The following is a 19,360-nucleotide window of genomic DNA, read 5'->3' as shown; positions in this document are numbered from 1 at the left end:
CATATCTGAGGTTATTGATATTTCTCCTGGCAGTCTTGATTCCGGCTTGTGCTTCATCCAGCCTGGCATTTCACATGATGTACTCTACGTATAAGTTAAACAAGCAGGGTGATAATATACAGCCTTGATGTACAACTTTCCTAATTTGGAACCAGTCCATTGTTCCATGTCCTGTTCTAACTGTTGCTTCTTGACCTGCATACAGTTTTCTCAGGAGGCAGGTAAATGAGTGGGTAAATCTAAATAAATATATCCTATACAAAACAACAATCATAAAGCCTTGTGTAGTTTAAATATGTATAGAATTAAATGAATGATGACAATAGCACAGGAGGCATGGGCATAAATGGAGTTAAAATGTTTTAAGGTTTTAGCATTATCTAGGAAGTGGTAAAAGTATTAATATATATAGAATAATAAGTCAACAATGCATGTCATACTCTCTAGAGGAACAGTTAAATAATAGTAAAAAAGTATATAATTAATAAAGAAGAAAATGTACCAACATAAAATATTCATCTATTTCAAAAGAAGGGAAAAAGAAAAAACATAAAATATAAAAAACTAATAGTGAGATGGTAGATACAAACTCAATTGTATCATCAATAATATTAAGTGTAAGTCAATAAAGTCATTGCAGACTTTTAATTTTGAAAAAATTAAGCTGCTTCTCACTGGTTAGAAGCACATAGAACATAGGAGGTACAGTGAAACTAAGAAAGTTAGCAATTTATGCATCATTTAAAATTAAGTAAAATTATTTTTGCAAACTACAGACATCTCTTCTGTCTCTTGTTTTTTCAAATGAGATCTCCAATGTTTTGAAACATCAACTGGCAGTTAGGAGATAGAGTGAATGAAAGGAAAACTAAACCAAAAAGAAAGGACTTACATACAGCTCTTAAAAAGCTGACTTCTGTTGCCTTTGTAAAAGGCTGGTGCTTAAATATTGAATAAAAACCAGGTAACTCATATTTTCAAGATATTAAAAAAGAAAGATGTTGGCACATTCATGCCAATTAAATTAACATTAGTATGGCTTTTGAATGTAGGTTCTGGGACTCATGGCTAGATAGAGGCCATTTGGGAGCAATTTTTATTGCAAGTCTTTCAAACTTGGACTCCTGTTCATATGCCCAAAGATTAATAAGTTTCTAAGGACTTTTAATGTCACACTTTTATTTAAATAATTTAAAACATTTGTGTAAGTCTGTTCTGGCTAGTCAGTATGACCTAGTACTGTTCCCATGTTTCTGTTCATAATCACATGGTGCCAAGCCCTTACGATGTCATAGCACAGTATAAAAAGAAATGTTTCACACTTACTCCAGTAAACAAAAACTGTGAAAGAATCACTTTACCACGTGGCACATAATGATATAGGCCCACAGAACCCAATAGAAACTTCAAGCCAACAGTCAATTCCATATTCATATTTTCAGTGGATGTTTTTGGTAGATCTACCCACTTTTCAAATTCCATCAGCATCAAATGTAGTAGTACAAACCCAGTGAAGTCTTCTCTGTTAAATTTGTATTTTGGGGTACACACAAATGAGCCATCAAAATCATAGATCTGGGGCTTAAAATGTGTTCACTGTAAAAAGGAAAACTAACAAAACATGAATGATGATAGTGATTCATCACCTTGAAGACCAAGTTGTAGAGAGCTATAGCTGGGCTCCCTTCACTATGGTCCAAATGAGAGCTTGGCAACAGCCGTAAGAATGTCCCAAACAAGTAACCACAAGGATTCATGCCTTGGGTATCTTGACAAAAGGGAATCCTTTATGCTCTAGGGAAGATCAACATCAACTGACAGGAGCATGCCCAGACTCTCTGGGTCCTTAGGAGATGAAGAAGGGTGGAACCTTGCTGACCCTGAGAGAACAAGAAAACCAAGAAACAAAAATGTTTCCTTCTGGGAGTTGCCTGCTATAAAGCAGCAAGAAATGGCTTAAGGTATGTAGGTAAACTGGGTCTCTATGACCAGCTCCAAGAGCTGAGTTCTAAACCTAAGGAGCCAAGCTTTAGTGGAGAAGAACAACTAAAATAGGCTCCTACACACCAGAGGCACAGAAGGGGAGTGGTGATCATTTGAAACAGCAACAATAGCAAAAATAACAGCACTTTGTGAGATTTGAGTCTAACTCAAAATTTTTTTCCTGAAACTGAAAACATGAGTGTCAAACACAACTTAGTAGATGAAATGAAGAAGTTGCTTTCTTTTAAGACAGAGATGCTTTCTTTGGCCATCTGGTTGTTTATTCAAAAGTTCAGCTCCTTTTGTGTATTATGGTTGGAATGGTTCATAGCCTCTTTCTGGACCCCATCATGGCCTGAGAGATTTGGGTTTTGGACCTTAACAATTCTCTGTGTCCACCCAGGTGTATTTTTCAAACTCCTTACACTGTTCCTAGGATTTAGAAAACTTGACATGCCCCTGAAAACTTCCCTGCAGCCTTGCATCGGCACACTGCTCCTCAGGCAGCTCAGCTGTCTCCCCACTGTGGGGTCAGGAATTCAGGTACCAGACCCTTGGAGGGCTTTGCTTGAGGTTCTTTTATTTTTCCAGGGCTGCATTCCCAAGGCCTCCTCCCGTGCTCTGCAGGTACTTCGCCTCCCTTTTCTCTTCACAACTTTTCCATTAGTATTAATAGTACTTAATATTAATAACTTGCAATCTACATATATGTGACCCAGAATTTTAGGGTTCTAGAATTTATGTTCGTGGTTTTTGTATATTCCAGTTCTTTGTGAAGTTCTCTATCCTATCATGTATTTTACTGAACATTTTAATCACAGCTATTTTAAAGTCCATGGCAGATCATTCTAATATCTGAGTTGTCTGCAAGTGTATTTCTACTGTCTGCTTTTTCTTTTGGTCCTGCCTGATCATTTTTTAAATGAATGCTGAACATTGTGTGAAAATTCTGTAGAAGCTTTGATGAAGTTATCTTTCTCCAGGGAAGGTTCACTTATCTTTTAGAGGATAACTAGAGTGAAGGCAAATGACCTTAATCCATCAGGGACTCAGGCATCTCTGGCGGCTCAGTGGTAAAAAATCTGCCTGCTAACTCAGAAGATGCAGATTTGATCCCTGGAGGAGGAAATGGACATGGACAGAGGAACCTGGCGGGTTATAGTCCATGGGGTAACCAAAGAGTCAGACACAACTAAACAACAATCAGAGACTAAGCTGACTTGAGGTTGAGTGCAAGTCTTTGTAAAACATCCCAGGCTGAGGGAGTGAATGGGGGCTGAAATCTGGCTTGTAACTCTGCTCCCTAAGCCATGATTCCCATTGTGATCTGCATATGCCCAGAGGAATGTATGTTCTATTCAATTCATACAAAAGTATGCATATGGGCCGTGTAGTTGCCCATTTTCAGCTCTTCTCATTGCTGTCACATTCAAGGAAAATAGGAATGGAAACAAATTTTTCAGTGAGGTCTTCCAGTGAGGTCTTCTGTGGCAACCTCAGTTACAGCTATGATCTTCCAATACTTGTTCTGAAATTCCAAGAAACTTATAAGACTAACTGAAAAGAAAAGCACCAGTCCATTAAAAAAGGACATGAGTAGCATCATGATATATGCATCTACATTTTAATAATAATTTTGTAAAACATTGTCCTGAGGTGTTTGCTGCTGCTAAGTCACTTCAGCCGTGTCCGACTCTATGCAACCCCATAGATGGCAGACCACCAGGCTCCCCCGTCCCTGGGATTCTCTAGGCAAGAACCCTGGAGTGGGTTGCCATTTCCTTCTCCAATGCATGAAAGTGAAAAGTGAAAGTGAAGTTGCTCAGCCGTGTCCGACCCTTCACGACCCCATGAACTGCAGCCCACCAGGTTCCTCTGTCCATGGGATTTTCCAGTCAAGAATACTGGAGTGGGGTGCCATTGCCTTCTCCACCTGAGGTGTTTAGATGTTTAATTAATTCCAAGCAGTATTGAGTGGCAAATGTCAAGACAAAGGGGCCAGGATACAGAATAGATGCTCCCTGAAGAGTGACAGGCAAATTTTCTCCAAAATCCCACAGGTATTTCAGTGCACAATTATAAGCCTTCTTGGTTTCAAGATGATGGGAACAAAGAGAGTAGTAGTTGTTGTTCAGTTGCTAAATCATGTCTGACTTTGCAACCCCATGAACTGCAGCATGCCAGGCTTCCCTGTCCTTCACTATCTCCTGGAGTTTGCTCAGATTCATGTCCATTGAGTTGGTGATGCTATCTCATCTTCTGCCACCCCCTTTTCCTTTTGTCTTTAGTCTTTCCCAGCATCAGGGTCTTTCCCAATGAGTCAGCTCTTAGCATCACATGGTCAGAGTATTGGCACTTCAGCTTCAGCATCAGTCCTTCCAATTAATATTCAGGCTTGGTTTCCTTTAGGATTGACTGGTTTGATCTCCTTGCAGTCCAAGGGACTCTCAAGAGTCTTCTCCAGCACCAGAGTTTGAAAGCATCACTTCTTCGGTGCTCAGCCTTCTTTATGGTCCAACTCTCACATCCATACATGACTACTAGAAAAACCATAGCTTTAACTATACAGACCTTTGTTGGCAAAATGATGTCTCTGCTTTTTAACACACGCTCTAGGTTTGTCATAGCTTTCCTTCCAAGGAGCATCTTTTAATTTCATGGCTTCAGTCACCATCCACATTGATTTTTGAGCCCAAGAAAATAAAATCTGCCACTATTTGCACTTTTTCCCCATCTATTTGCCATGAAGTGATGGGACCAGAATCCATGATCTTAGTTTTTTGAATGTTGAGTTTTAAGCCAGCTTTTTCACTCTCCTCTTTCTCCCTCATTAAGAGGCTCCTTAGTTCCTCTTTGCTTTCTACCATTAGAGTGGTATCATTGACATATCTGAGGGTGTTGATATTTCTCCCAGAAGTCTTGATTCCAGCTTGTGCTTCATCCACTCTGGCATTTCACATGACGTGCTCTGCATAGAAGTTAAATAAGCTAGGTTACAAGAGTAGAAGACCCAGTAAATAGCTAGAATCTCTGCCAAAGCTAGAAACCAGGCTGCCTCATCAAATAAGGTCCCTTCAGACTGACCAACAATAGATATACACTTGTTCAAAATACTTCTTCACTTAGTTAAATCACTTTATTTATGGACATTGGGCCCCAAACAACAAAAATATTTAGAAGTAACTCTTGCAGTTTGTTTTGACTAAAGGAAGTACCACTTCATTGAATTCCAAACAACTTTGCAGTTGGGCTTCTCTGATGGCTCAGTGGGTAAAGAATCAGTCTGCTATGCGGGAGACACCGGAGACTTAAGTTTGATCCCTGGGTCAGGAAGATCCCCTGGAGAAGGAAATGGCAACCCACTCCAGTATTCTGGCCTGAAAAATCCTATGGACAGAGGAGCCTGGTGGGCTACAGTCCAGAATTTCACAGAGTTAGACGTGACTAAGCACAGCACAACTTTGCAATGACATCATATTTTCCATGAATTAGTAAATTAAGGTAAATGATATGAAACATAAAGAGAAAGATGCTGTAACCTCTACTGTAAGATGACATATTAAAAAGCAGAGATACTACTTTGCCAACAAAGGTCCATGCTATGGTTTTTCCAGTAGTCATGTATGGATATGAGAGTTGTACTATAAAGAAAGCTGAGTGCCAAAGAATTGATGCTTTTGGACTGTGATGTTGGAGAAAACTCTTGAGAGTCCCTTGGACTGCAAGATCAAACCAGTCAATCCTAAAGGAAATGAGTCCTGAATATTCATTGGAAAGACTGATGCTGAAGCTGAAACTCCAATATTTTGGCCACCTGATGTGAAGAACTGACTCCTTGGAAAAGACCCTGATGCTGGGAAAGATTGAAGGCAGGAGGAGAAGGGGATGACAGAAGATGAGATGGTTGGATGGCATCACCAACTAGATGGACATGAGTTCGAGCAAGCTCTGGGAGTTGGCAATGGACAGGGAAGCCTGGCGTGCTACAGTCCATGGGGTTGCTGAGTTGGACATGACTGAGCGACTGAACTGAGCTGATAGATAGCTTCTAGCACATTTATGATAGTTCACACCATTTAGATTCATTTATGAATTTCCAATTAGAGATACCTAAATATGAAAGAAAGAAATCTGGGGAAAAAGTATCTTTCATGATCTTTCCTTCTTCCTTAGTGTATGTGTCTGTATCCTGTCTGGAGATCTTGCCCTATGCCCTGTTTCATTGTATGTGGATATTCCCCTATGACTAAAGGCACTGTAAGTAGGAAAGTATGTGCTCTTTAACATTAGGGCTCTTCTGTTCTTTCCTGTTACCCAACTGTGACCTGTGGGTCTGGCATCTGAAATGGGAAAGGAAAAGCCCTAGGGGCAGCCAGCATGACCCTCCAGTTCTATCTAAAGAATGCTGCATGGTGCGGGTGTGCTCAGTTGAGTCCAAGTCTTCGTGACCCTTGGGACCATAGCCCACCAGGCTCCTCTGTCCATGGGATTTTCCAGGCAAGAATCCTGGGGTGGGGTGCCATTTCCTCCTCCAGGGGATCTTCTCAACCCAGGGATTGAACCTGCATCTCCTGCATTGGCAGGCGGATTCTTTACCACTGAGCCACATGGGAAGCCCAATCCAAAGTATAGTATATGGTAAAAGCTACACCCTTCATCCATTAGAGTCCAAGATTTTAGAAATTTAGAGACCTTTCCCCTCAGAACTATAAGCTCTAACATGAATTTCAAAATCCTCAGTACAAACTGAAAATCCAAGTCTTACTTTCTTTGTTTCTTGGCTGTCTTGTTACAAGCCTTCGCCTAGGGGCTTCATGGGTGGCGCTAGTGGTAAAGAAGCTGCCCGCTGATGTAAGAGATGTGGATTCGGTACTTGGGTGGGGAAGATCCCCTGGAGAAGGAAATGGCAACCCACTCCAGTAGTCTTGCCTGGAGAATTCCATGGACAGAGGAGCCTGGCCGGTTACAGCACAGGGTCACACAGAGGCAGAAGTGACTTAGCACACAAGCAAGGCAAAGATAGAGAACCCTTTCTGTTTTTTTCTGGGAGATGGGCCAAATGTACAAGACTTCAGAAGAACTATGATACCACATGAGGTGTCATAACAATGAAAAATATTTTTTCACAGCTAATACCCTTCATAATCTGACCATGCCTACATTTTGAAAAACCTTTTCATTTATTCCCTGCCTTCCTCTACCCCCTTTCCCAGCCCCCTGCCTGCCTGCTCACTCACCATTTATCCTGTGGTCCAGATGTTCAAGACAACTTTTCATTTCCTGAGCATGCCGTGCACTATCATACCTCTGTTCTTTGCTCATGCTGACACTGCCTAGAATGTGCTTTCTTCCTCTTTCTCTGCCGCCGAAAGCTTACTGTTCTTTAAGGTTCAGCTAGTGACTTCCTTGGGCTTCCCTGGTGGCTCAGTGGCAAAGAACTTGCCTGCCAATGCAGAAGACGTGGGTTCAGTCCCTGGATTGAGAAGATCCCCTGGATGAGGAAATGGCAACCCACTCCAGTATTTCTTGCCTGGGAAATCCCACGGACCGAGGGGCTTGGCGGGCTACAGTCCATGGGGCCACAAAGAGTTGGACACAACTTAGTGACTAAACAATAACAACAACAACAATCACAATGACTTCCTTGGAGAAGCCTTCTGGCCTGTGCCTTATCCTGGTTTCTTCCTCTATGCTTTACCAACAGATAGTTCCTACTATTATAAAAAGGCATGTATCATATCATTTATGGCCAACCCAACATCTGTGGGGTGGGTCTCCCCTGTAAAGATGAGCCCTTGGAGAGATGAAACATTGTTCTGGGCGTCTTTAAACTTCTAGTGCTTAGCACATGGAAAGCATTCTATAAATGGAAAGTATTCAAATAAATGAAAGAATGAATGGGAAAAAAGCAGAAAAGTCTGAAGGAGGAACAAATTTAGATGAAGGGATGGTAATAATGGATTTGATTTTAGATACATTAAATTTGAGGATACCAGTGGGACATCCAGGTCAAGCTTCCCCATCATCTAAATTATCCCTAGTGTCCCTCCTGGATTCACAGTGGCTGCTTCATGTGTCTTCAGGTTATGCTAATTGGACCCATTCAAGGTTCGAACTGTATCAGTTAGGTTCTGGTGAGAAAGAGATACCATCCTTAAGTGGAAGAATTGAAGAGAGTTAATGGACTGATTACAAATACACTGGGGGAGAGTACCTGGGGTGTTGAAGCGCATACTAATAGTATATGTCTTCATCTTGAAAAGGCAGGGAGTGGTTACTGGAATTTATAAAAGTGGAGCTGGGGTTGTGGTTGTAGCTGGAGCTGTAGGAGAAGCTTCTGGAGAGAAGCTGTGGTCTTTCGTGGAGGGAGCCAGCCGCTGCCAGCCTGCAGTCACATGGAGGGAGCTGAAGGAATAAATATCCTGCCTTCTCTTTCCTACATAAGGGCTTCCAAGGTAGCTCAGACGGTAAAAAATCTCCCTGCAGTGTGAGACACCTGGGTTTAATCCCTGGGTCAGGAAGAGCCCCTGGAGAAGGCAATGGCAACCCAATCCAGTATTCTTGCCTGAAGAATTCTATGGACAGAGGAGCCTAGAGGAGTCCATCGGGTTGCAGAGAGCTCGACATGACTGAGTGACTAACACACACATGCTCTTTCCTGCTGCCGCTGCTTCCGATAAGTTGCTTCAGTTGTCTCCAACTCTGTGCAACCCCATAGACGGCAGCCCACCAGGCTCCCCCGTCCCTAGGATTCTCCAGGCAAGAACACTGGAGTGGGCTGCCATTTCCTTCTCCTACTCTTTCCTACTTACCCCCAAACTCCAGCCATTCCTTTCCATTGGCCTAACCCAACTGGAAATCAGTGGACAAGGGATCCTGTTTACTATCCATGGAGTAACCTCTAGATAGTAGATAGGACCCTTTCTAGGGGCTGGAACAGGTAGAAAGGTGTGGAGAGTGGATTTGGAGGGCAACATAAGATCATCTGGTACAGAGGCTCTCTAAATCAAGCCAGCACCACAATTTGCAGTCTTCAGCAGGGCTACCCTCTTGAGCATATGCCATTAGAGATTCCAGGGCTCATGCTTGATAAACGAGATGAGCTACAAAGCAGGGATCTTGAAGGGAGTAATTGTAATTGAGTATGGTGTTCATTGGAAGGACTGATGCTGAAGCTGAAATTCCAGTACTTTGGCCACCTCATGGGAAGAGTTGACTCTTTGGAAAAGACCCTGATGCTGGGAGGGATTGGGGGCAGGAGGAGAAGGGGACGACAGAGGATGAGATGGCTGGATGGCATCACTGACTTGATGGGCATGAGTTTGAGTAAACTCCGGGAGTTGGTGATGGACAGGGAGGCCTGGCATGCTGCGATTCGTGGGGTCTCAAAGAGTTGGACACGACTGAGTGACTGAACTGAACTGATGGTAGCTAGAAGTCAGAGCTGGCTAGCGAAGCAGTACCAAGCCTAAGTCTATGGAGTGAGACCAATAGAATGAGTGAAGGAGTTAGAACAAGAGCAGGAAGAAGCAGGATGTAGATGGCTGGAGTGGTGGGGCTGTGCGGTTTGGAAAAGGAGAACAAAGAAGGTGAATTGTTACAGGTGAGCAAGCAGCACAGCAGAGTAAAGAGAGATGGCAGCCTCTTCAGTTAACTATTCCAGGCCAGCCCCCACATAATTTTTGTTGTCTTTGCATTGATTGTTTCCAATTGTGACCACAGTTCTTAAGCTCTGCCTCCAGCCCAGCCTACCTCTCTCAGCACTGGAGCTGCCTCCTACTTCACTAGGGTGATTGAAGTCATCAGAAATAGGTTTGTTCAACCTCTACTTGCTGCCTCACTTCCTGTCATCACTTCCTCTTGTCCCAGAGAAAGTTTTCTCTCCTCCTCTATGTGGCTCTCTGAGTCTTCTCCTGTATCCTTGATCTCTTCATCTCCCCCATTCTCCAAAAGGAAGTTGACACTTCAGTTGTCTCTTTCTAACACTTTCCACTAGATTTCCTTCACACAAATTAGCCTGAAAAAACAAAAATCACAGACTGATCACCCTTTTCCAGCTACTGTCCTCTCCTTATCTTGGGTACAAAAATCCTAGAAAAATTAGCTCATGGTCACTGCCTCCCAATTCTACCATCTACTCCCTCTTTACTTCTCTGTATTTTGACTCCTTTGACATGGATCAGCTGAACATGAAGTCTCCAGCGGCCAACTAATCAGCCCCTCAAAATTTTTTTCTCCATCTGGAGTTATGAATTGTTTGAGAGATTTTAATCATAAACAACCCTTGCCTTCTTGAAACTCCTTCCTTCACCTCCTTGACCCAGTGTTCTCCTGGACCTCTGCCTTCTTCTTCCAACGTCCCTGTGCCTTCTCCAGCAGTGTTGGGCAGGGTGGAGCTCTGGAATTAGACTTCCTGGGTTCACATCCTAGCTCATCCACTTCCTATTTGTGCAGTGTTGGACAAGATCTTGTTGAGCCTTTGGACAAGATCTTGTTGAACCGTTGTTGCCTTGTCTGATAAACAGAAGTGGGATTGGTAACTGCCCTTTTGGATGGTGTGAGAATTCAATGGCATAATAAACATAAAGCACTTTGCAGGCTGCCTGGCTTATAATAAGTGCTGCATTAGCTGTCAGCATTTTTATCTCTCCCCTCTTATCTCTGATATATTTTCTTCCATCAGGTGTACCTATACATCATTTCTTGAGCTTTCTTTGTGCTTGCCTGCTTTTTGCTCACATCGTTGGAAGGTTCCCCTCTCAACTTCATTTATTGAAATCCATCTACTTCTTTAAGACCCACTTAAATGCCACCTTCTCTCTGAAGCTCTCCCGGGTCACTGAAAGCAAAGCTTCTCTCTCCTCCAGTGAAAGCTTATAATCTTTTGTTCATTCTTCTGGCATATTTTGCCTTGTATTGTAATTATTTAATTATATAATTTACCTTATTTATTTTCAATTCTTTGATTGCAAAGGGATAACTAAATGGTGGGTGTTCAGTAGTAGGTGGTCATGAATACATTAATATGGGGCCATGTTTCCTAATCCAGTGAGGAAGCATTACATTAGATTCAGTGGAAATATCTTTATAAATAATATAGACGATCTCATGGGAATACTGAACAGAGTTCACTTCAGTTCAGTTGCTCAGTCATGTCCGACTCTTTGCGACCCCGTGAATCACAGCACCTCCCTGTCCTCAACCAGGCCTCAGCCAGGCCTCCCTGTCCATCACCAACTCCTGGAGTTTATTCAAACTCTTGTTCATTGAGTCGATGATGCCATCCAGCCATCTCATCCTCTGTTGTCCCCTTCTCCTCCTGCCCCCGACCCCTCCCAGCATCAGGGTCTTTTCACTTAGGTGGTTCTAAAATAAGATGACATGGGAAAAGCAAAAGAATGAGCACATGAATTCTTCATTCATTTTTAATAAACACAAAACACTGGGGAAATATGTAGAAAACTGGAGGTTAAACCTCAGAAAAGCTATTTGATTTTAGCACACATAAAAATGAAGTGCTGAGTCAAAGTTGTTTAGAAATTAATCAAGTAAAAAAGAAAAGTTTATATATTCCATGCCTGTTCTCAGAAACTCAGAAAATAACTGAGAGAGTTTAAATTTGGCTGAATATGAGAGAAGGAAAGAGAGATAATAGAACAAATCTTGCACAATGTGGGTTTTTGTTAAATATGAGTGAACAAATGAATTAAGAAATGCAGCCATCAAAGTAAAATCTTACTGCTTTAAAATCACCATATTCAACAAGAGTAAACTGGATTTGATTGATTTGCCTGTGTGGCTTTGACAGTGAGCTCTTTTCACTCTGTAAATGTTTGTCACTGATCTGCATTTTCTCATTAATGTTCCCTCTTGTCTTGGATCCTTTCAAGACACTGCTGTGATGGACCTAGAGATGATCATACTAAGTCAGACAAAGACAAATATCATATGGTATCACTTATATGTGGAATCTAAAAGAAATGATACAAGTGAACGTATTTACAAAACAAATAGATTCAGACATAGAAAACAAACTGATGGTTATTGAAGGGGGAAGAATGGTAGGGGGAGTGGGGATTAACACACACAATTATATATAAAATAGATAAACAATAGGGACCTACGGTATATCATAGGGAACTGTATTCAACATCCTTTAATAACTTAAATGGAAAAGAATCTGAAAAAGGATATACATATATTTGTAAACAGCTGAATCACTTTGCTGCATACCTGAAACTCACACAACCTTGTCAATCAGCTATGCTTCAATTAAAAGAAATACTGCCATAGTTTTCTTCCTACTTCTCTGGTTACACATTCTCAGTATCTCTTCTTCAGCATTCCATTCTTCGAGTGTGTCTCGTCATTTTGCTCTCTATATCCTTTTTATGTGATCCATCCATCCATGCCCATGGTTTCAAGTCTTTTTCATATACTGATAACTCTCAAATATGCATTTCCAGGTTCCAGACGCCCATATCCAACCAACTACTTGAGGTCTTCACATTTCACTCATCAATACTGAGCTGAACTCATTGACTTTTGCCAGCCAGCCTGAGACTGAGGCACATGAGCCTCTTAGCTAGTGGTGAGCCTTCATGTCACCCTTTCAATATTGACTGATTGATTGTATAATTTATAACATATTAGTTTCAGGTGTATAGCCTAATGATTCATATATATTGCAAAATGACCACCACAATAAATCTAGTTAACCTCCTCAAGGTTTATTTAGAATAGAGGCTGAAAGCTTTTGAAAGGAAGGATAAAAAAAAATTGCTAGTGTTTCAGAGCTCCAGCTTCTATTTCCCTGGCCAAATCTGCTTGGTCCCAAATTTGGATATCCCATTAAGAAAAGCAAAGGCCATGTGGCTAATCAGAACCTTCCTCCTTAGGAATCAGTCCAATGAGTTGCCATCTTTATTAGAATGTTCCATCATAGGGAGAGGAGTCTCAAGTGGCTTATCTGAATATTCTGTACAACCACATGTAGTGATCTCTTCCATAGAGGTTCTGACCATAGTTTCCTCCTACTCCTTGTATTTCTGGTGATATTTGGGGATATAGGTAATTTCTCCTGGAAGCTTCCCGCATAGTATGGCTCTGCCCTAACGCAAGGCTCACTTTCCTATAGAATTAGCAATCTAAGTAAATGGTACCACATTACATATTTCCTCAAGCTGGAACACAAGATATCATCTTTATTTCTTCTTTCTCTTACTCAACCACCACGTCAGATCTGTTTCTTATTTTCTAAAATTGGCCCACTTTCTTATTTCAAATAGTTTACCCATTGAGTCTCTTGAATTCTTGCACAAGAGTGATACCATCTGTGCGTAATGACAGTTTTATTTCTTTCCTTCCAATCAGCATGCCTTTTCATCTTTCCGTTGGACTGCCAGTAAAATGTTAAATGGAAATAGTGATAGCAAGCATCTTAGTCTTATTTCCTTTTTGAAAAGAAATATTTCTAATGATTCATCATTAATTTGCTCTAGATTTTTGGTGGATACTCTTATTAAATTAAGAAAATTCCCATGTATTTCTAGCCTGCTAAGGGATTTTCTTAAAAGGCTATACATCTTTTATCAAATATTTTTTCTTTATATTTGAGATGATCATATTTTTGGACTCACACAAATCAGAAAGAATCAAGCTTCTCTATTCACTTGGAGGCTGGTCTAGATTTTTATTTTCTCCTATTGTTCTTGTCTAGGTTTAGTATCAAGCATTTACTTGCCTTATAACAAGAGATGGGTGAGTTGACCCCCCTTTTTCTGACTCATTGGAACAGTTGTAAAAGCTTGAGATTGTGTGTTTCTTAACGTTTTGCTTGAACTCATTTATAGGACTGAGTTAATGTTTATTTCTATAAACATTTATAGACTAGGCCTAATGTTTAGGTCTAATGTTTAGACTAGACCTAATGTTTATTTCTTTCCTTTTTTTTTTTTTGGAAGATAGATTTTAGTTTTTTGAATAGCTCTAGGCCTATTCAGGCTTCTTCTTGAGTCTGCTTTGGCTAGTTTTTATAGGAATTGTTACCAAATCCAAGCTTTCACATTTACAAACATAAAAAAATTTTAATGTCTTTCTGTCTCTGAATGTGATATAATTTACTTCTTTAACTGCTCAGTAATTCTTCAAAAGTGTATAGATCATAAAAGACATGTAAAGACTCAGGAAATGTCACAAATTGGAGGAGACTGAGGAAAAATAGCAACTAAATGTAATTTGGTACCTGGATAAGATCCTGGAACAGAAAAAGACCACTAGTGGATAAATATGTGAGATTTGAATAAGGTTTGCAGTTTAGTTAATAGTATTGTACCAATGTTAATTGGTACAATTAGTTTTGATAATTGTACTATGCTTATGTAACATGAGGAGAAGTTTAGTAGAACTCTTCTATTTTTTCCAACTTTTCTGTAAGTCTAAAATTAGTTTAAAGTAAAAAGTTAAAAAAAGAGCTAATTCTGGTAGTGTGTAGAAAATAGACTGGGAGTGGGGGCAGGCTGGATGCAGGGAAAATAATTAGCAGTTCAGGAAAGGTGGTTTGGAAGAGTAAAGATGAGAAGTGGTTGATTAAATTTTAAAACTACCATGTCTGTACCTCTGTCTTATTTTTGATTCCTAATATTTATTTTACTGTCTCCCTTTTTAACTTAATAAATCTTACTGAAGTTATATTGACTTTTTAGTAGTCTTTTCAAGGAACTAAATTTTGAAAACAATATTTTTTTCTTTCTTTGCTATTACATTCATTTTTATTATTTCCTTAATAAATATTTATTGTACTCTTAGTATATATCAGGCATTTTCTGAGTACTATAAATAAATCAGTGAACAAAAATGACTAAGATTCCTGCCATCAAATCCATGAAGTCTTAAAGTCAAAGGTGCCCAGCAGCAGCATCTAGTGAGAGGGCAATGGTACATCTGGGACCAAGACCAGAAAGAACCAGAGGGCATGAATAAACTGTGTGAGCAGATAGTCCAGAGCCCCATGCCACCCCGACAGATGCACGGGTGCTCCTCCCTCAGCTCATACTTGTGGCCGTATGGAGAGATCCTTGTGACCATGCAATGGTGGGCATAACCCCAGGTTTGTTTACAAATGAGTTGGCTGGGAATATCACGTAAGCTGAAAATTATAGCCACATTTGTCAGTGACCTTGAGAGACTTCAGAGGGTGCAAATCTTCCCAATGGATGGAATGTGAGAGGTGCACCTGGTCATCTACTTTGTGCTGAAGTGGCCTGAGGTGAGGATGCACATAGATTCCTGGGCAGTGGCCAGTGGTTTGGCTGTCTGGACAAGAAATGTACTGGAAAGTCAGACACAAGGAAATCTGGTGTAGAGATGAATGGATGGACTGGTGGGAGTGGGCATGAAGTGTAATGATCTTTGTGTCCCTTGTAATGCCCACTAGAAAGGATCCCTCATGGGAGAGACTCTGAACAACCAAGTAGACAGATTGACTCAGCCAGTTGTCAATCAGCCAGTTGTCAGCAGCCTTCATCATCAGCCACCCCAGAGCTGGTCTTATGGGCATACGACTGGAGTGGCCACAGTGATCGAGATGAGGGCTACTGACCTGATTTACCAACTGTGGCCTCTGAAAGTCTGATTTGTTAGCAATAGAGACCAGTGCTGAGCCCCTGGATATGGTACTATTTCCTGAAAAGATTAATCAGCCACCTGGTGGCAAGTCAGTTACATTAGACTCCCTTCGTCCTGGATCAGTGATTGGTTTTCACATGGATAGATGCTTATTATGGGCATGCTTTTTGCCTTTCCTGCCCATAGAACAAGCCTTAGCCAGCACCCTTATTTGGGGGTTTATAGAATGTTCAATCCACAGGCATAGGATCCCATACAGCACAGGGTACTCATATCACAGTAAAGAAAAGGTGGGAGTGAACTCATGTCCATGGGAACCATTGGTTGCATCACAAGCCATATACCCCAGAAGAAGAAGGTCTCAGAGAGTTCTGAAACAGTCTTCCAAAGGCACAGCTGAAGCCCCAGCCCAGTTCAGACATAATATTATGAGAGACTGGATGCAACATGTGTCAGAGACTTCTGTATGGCACTGGGTCCCCAGGTGAAATAATATATGGATTGGAGACCCGAGGAGCAGAAGCATGAGTGATCCCCGCCTACCCACCACCCCGCACCACCCCCCACCCCGCCCACTTTCCATCACTCCTGATGATCCACTGGGAGGTATTGTCCTTCCTGACCCTGCAACTCTCGAATTGGCAGGGTTAGAGATCCTGGTCCTTTGAAGAGGCTCATCTTTACCAGGGGAGTGTCCAGGGTCAAGTAGGCAAGAAGAGGTGCCTCTGTCTCACCAGGAAGTAGAGCTGCTGTTATACAAGGAGGTGGGAGGAACACACATGGAGCTAGATGATCCACTCGGGAGCCTCTGGGTGATCTCTGGCTGCTTGTAACTGTGAATGGACACGTGCCCAACCTGAGAAGATGCCTCAGGAATGAAGATTTGGGTCACACCACCAGGGAAGCCACCTAGACCTGCTAAGGTGATAGCTGAGGGTGAGGGAAATTTAGACTAATTGTGGAGGAGGGAGTTATGCCCTGGTAGCTACTCCATCAGTTCCCCCTCCTCTAAGCTTTCCCTTAAGACTGGAGGCCATGGGAACTATGGCCCAAACTTACCTTGAAAAATAGATCTATGCAGGTTAAGGGGTGGACTATAGCCGTTGTGGGAATGGACCACTCAGATCTTTTGCTGAGGGGAGTATAGCTGCCTGACAACCTCTCTGTACCCACCACTATGTTCGCACAGAAGCCTTATGTCCTCTGGGTTCTTCCAGCCATGATGGAGCACAGCTGGGTACTAGTGCTGGCCCATTCTTGAAGGTCATAGGATAACTCTAATGGGAAACTTTGGCTCAAGGACTTCCCATTAACCTAGTCAAACTTTTTGGGAACTGAGCTGCAGTTTGAGACTCTTCCTACCCAAACCGCCTTCCTTCCTCTTCTCTTTTCACAGGTATCATCATGATCGGAAACCTCTCTCAGCCTACTCCTGCTTCCTTTATGCTTCACAACAACATATGAATCTCTTGCACATATAATCCCATCTTAGCATCTGCTTCTTGGAGAACCGTGAGTAACACTAGATTTTTAAGGCCTTGAGACTGGGGGAGGTGCTCAAGGTTGTGAGTGCAGATAGAAATGAGAAGGGAACTGAACTCTGGGGGGTCTCCAGCATTGACTGAAGGAGAAGAGAAAATTAACAGCAGAGACCAAGAAGGGGTGGCTAGCAAAGTAGCCAAGAGAATGTGGTGTCCTTGAAACCAAGTAAAGACAGTGTATCTGAGAAAAGGAATAATTGCCTATGTCAGGGATGCTGCCTGGTTGTGTAAACTAAGGGTCATGGGTTTAGCAAGGTGAAACTCACAGTGACTTTGACAAGAGCAGTTTTAGTGAAGGGTGTGGATGATGCCTGATTGGTGTGTGTTTAAGAGATAATACGAAAACCATTTCAAGTTTTCGTACCTGGGATTTTTTGAGTGCTAACTAGAGCAATTTTATTGAGGAGATGTGTTGCAAAGAGAAACTGGGAAATGGGGCAGTAGCTGGCCGGGGAACTGAGGTCAACGAAAGGATTTTTAAAGATGCTCGAGATAATGGCATATTGGTATGCTGATAGTGGACTGACCCAGTAAGGATAAAAAAAAATTATTGACATAAGCCGAAAGTGAAGCACTGTTGAAGTGGAGTGCTGGTGACTCTGTGAGTAAGGATGAGATCACTGAACGGGGAATCTCTTTAAAGAGGATTCACTCCAACTCCTTGCTCCTCCCAGGCCCATGCCTCTCCTGAGGTCAGTTACCCTTGAGTCCCTGAAATAAACCAAAATTTCCCATCCTTTCTCAGTGAATTTCAGAGAATTTCTCACGACTTGAATTTTCAGTTCCCTCTTTGTGTTTGGTATCTAGAGATTTCACATAGCCTTTCGTGATTTTTGACTATACTTCTAAGCTTATTTTAAAACTTTAACCCATTTTGTGTTTTTGTATCTGGAGTTTTTTTCCGGCTATTTCAGTTTACTATCTTAGTGGAAGTGGGAGTCTCCTGCAGGGATTTTTTTCTCAAGTGCAGATCTTGTTAGGGTACTTCTTTGATGGTTTACAGTTATAGGAATAAGATCCAGGCTTCTCATGATGACGTGTAAAACCTGTTTCTTTCTTGTCTGGCTCCTAGTTGTCCATCTCTTGCAGTCTCAGGAGACATGAATAGGTCCTAAGACTCACCATGCTTTCTAGTGCCCCCTTGTCTTTGCATATGTTGCTTTCTTCCCTATAAAGGCATCCCTTCTCCATAAGTCTGAAGCTTGCTCACCTGTAAGACCCATTTTGGGAGCTGATGCCTAAGACCAATCTTTGCAACTCACCTCATCCCCAAGACTAGTGTAAATGCCTATCTCATGTGCTCCCACACACATAGCTCTGGGAAAGCTTTTTGCCCTGAGTATCATTGTCTATTTATGTGTTGGTTTCCTCTGTCTGGTTGGCTCCTACCTGCCTATAGCATTTCCAGTGCTTCTGCATCCTAAGCATACTGTTCTTTGGTAAATGTTGGGTGCTCTTCCCTAGTGGCTTAGGTGGTAAAGAATCCATCTGCAATGCAGGAGATGCACGTTCGATCCCTGAGTCAGGGAGATTCCCTGGAGAAGGGAATGATTACCCACTCCAGTATTCTTGCCTGGAGAATTCCATGGACAGAGGAGCCTGGCAGGCTATAGTCCATGGGATTGCAAAGATTCGGACATGACTGACTAACACACATAGGTTTTCTGTATGAGTCACAGAAGTCTCAAAATTTCTTTTGGATAGGGAAACATATCTCAATAATATTTTTTTTTCAATAATATTTTTTATAAAATATATTTTATTGATTGTTAAAGCCTTTATACAGCATTGGCACAACTCAGATAAATAAAGACTGTTAGAACTTCAAGTCTAGAAAGAATCTAGATATTCTTGTTGTTCTTTGCGACCCCACAGATTGTGGCACATCAGACTTCCCTGTCCTTCGCTATCTCCCAGAGTTTGCTCAAACTTTTGTCCATTGAGTTGATGATGCCATCCAATCATCTCATCCTCCATCACCCCCTTCTCCTCCTGCCCTCACTCTTTCCCAGCATCAGGGTCTTTTCCAATGAGTTGGCTCTACTCATCAGGTGGCCAAAGTATTGAAGCTTCAGCTTTAGCATCAGTCCTTGTAGATCGACTAGTTTGATCTCCTTGCTGTCCAAGGGACTTTCAAGAGTCTTCTCCAGCAACACAGTTCGAAAGCATCGATTCTTCGCACTCAACCTTCCTTATGGTCCAACTCTCAC

This window comes from Cervus canadensis, chromosome 6 (assembly GCF_019320065.1).
Source record: "Cervus canadensis isolate Bull #8, Minnesota chromosome 6, ASM1932006v1, whole genome shotgun sequence".
NCBI classification, from domain to species: Eukaryota; Metazoa; Chordata; class Mammalia; order Artiodactyla; family Cervidae; genus Cervus; species Cervus canadensis.
Note: the sequence above shows the minus strand (reverse complement) of the source record.